The 2093-nt window shown below is 34.9% G+C and overlaps 1 protein-coding gene across 1 annotated transcript in view; it reads right to left on the reverse strand.

Moving 5' to 3' along the window:
- The window catches only part of ESR1 (estrogen receptor 1), a 569447-nt gene that overhangs the window by 251189 nt on the left and 316165 nt on the right, over positions 1 to 2093 (reverse strand). The window lies entirely within an intron of this gene.

A 2093-nucleotide genomic window follows, 5' to 3' on the forward strand; every position in this document is an offset into this window, starting at 1 on the left:
CACAATAGCTTATTACACATGATAAACCCTAAACACATAACTATTTAAATGAGTTGAATTAACTCATTAATTCATGTAAAAAACTTCTGTACTACCTACTTTGTGACCAGCTTACTGCTACATCAGTAAACAGTACAGAGATATTCCTGCCATCACAGAGTTTATGGATTATAGAAGAAGACAGACATTGAACAACTAATAATATTGACAAGAGTGCAGAGAAGAGCTATTTGCTACAGAAGGTGAACACAGGCATCTAACCTAGTGAGAGGGAACAGAGAAAGTCTCCCTAAGGAAGAGACATTTAAACTGCAATCTATAGTGGAGCGGGGGACAGAGAAAGCTGAAAAACAGTCATGACACAGAGACCAGCACGTGCTCTAGGACAGGAAAGCACAGACTCTAAAGCACATTCTTAAATACTACACCTTATTGAACTACCATGTCTCAGAACCAAATCAAGTACCATATTTTATGCAAATAACGTGCACATTATACATTTTTTTGCCAACTGCACAAACCCCCCCTCGCTGTGTTCGTAAGCAGGCTTGCCGTGCATTATGTACGTGGGCAAGTTACTTGCAAAAAATGCAGTAATGACGTTGGGATTTTCAGAGTGCAGTAGGCATTATAACAGATTAAAGTCATTTCTTCATGTATATAAATCATGCCCTCTTTCAGATCCTTAGATGATGTCTTCAATAAATTTATACAGCCTTGCTATAAAAGTAGGGGGCAGAAGTACAGTTCTTTGTCTTTTTTCTGAAACCAAATATTGTACTTCATATGTAAAGACTCAATATTCTAATTAGTGTCTAGCCTGGTTAAGAAATGGGATTCTTGTGAAACCATGTTGGAAAGTGCATTTAATATTTTTAGTGCTTCAGATGAACTATTAAATGGCACCTATTTAATGGAGGAACCGTATTTGTGCAGATAGACCGTGGCACAGTATTATTCATCATAGCTGTTCTTTACAACAAATCTCAAATTTTAGAGCTAGTTATAATTGTACTTCCAGTGGTAAACTAAATCTTTAGTCAGTGGAATTCAAGGAGTTGTTATACAAGTGTATGAGGTTATGTGTGGTATCCCATGTTATGGAAAATACAATAAATTGTATTGCTTTATGGCAAACACTTTATACATGTAATTGAAATGAGGTGTTCTCACAGTCTATAGTTTTACAACCATAAAGCATGGCTTAAAACTTATACACACATATAAACTGCCAAAAAGACACACATGTTCATTACATGTAGACAGATATTGATCACTAATCCCTGTGGGATATATATTTTATAGCCATAAATATAGATACATGACAATATGCATTCACACACACAATGGCTAAGTGCAGTCAAATTACCTAGATTCCCATTTGAAAACAGTGAATGAGATATGTCTTTACATATAAAAATTTTTATTAGATTAAAAATGAGTATCCATAATTTATATTGTTTTTATGAGGTGGTGTCAATGTTGGGTACCCACAAAGCGAAAAAAAAAAAGGTCTTGTATGTACACACGTTGATTACTTCGGCATTTAGAGGGCCTGTAGAGGCTGGGCTGAACCTACCCACAGTCTCCAAAGAAGAATATTAAACTTGGACTCCACTCTTTCAAATTAAACTTTTTTTTTCATGTAGCTGTTATATTCCTGTCACTTATCAAGTTACTTTAAGAAGTTTTTTCATGAGTTTAATTAAGCCTGAATAATTCTCCAACAGTACAAAGAAAGATGAATTTCTTAAATATTTAATCCATTTATGATTCCAAGTGTCATTTTCTGAATGTGGCTGTTAAATTCTTGGAATTAATTACCCTTTGAATTAAAGCTACTTTTTCAGATATTCACGACATATAGTCACAGCTCACATAAGCATAAATTCAGTATTTCATCTGTTCATCAAGAGAATTTATTCCAAATGCTATATTCACAATCTTAACTTGGCAGACTTAGTTAGGGCCATAGAACTAAGGAAACTTCACTGTCAGCTTTGTACCAATCAGCATACTTTCATCCCCACCTCCATTCTTGGTTTTTCCCCTCCTTCCTCCTTTGTCCAAATATTAATGACTCAAAGGTCAGC

The sequence above is a fragment of the Trichechus manatus genome, unplaced genomic scaffold, assembly GCF_000243295.1.
Source record: "Trichechus manatus latirostris isolate Lorelei unplaced genomic scaffold, TriManLat1.0 scaffold00002, whole genome shotgun sequence".
Taxonomy (NCBI): Eukaryota; Metazoa; Chordata; class Mammalia; order Sirenia; family Trichechidae; genus Trichechus; species Trichechus manatus.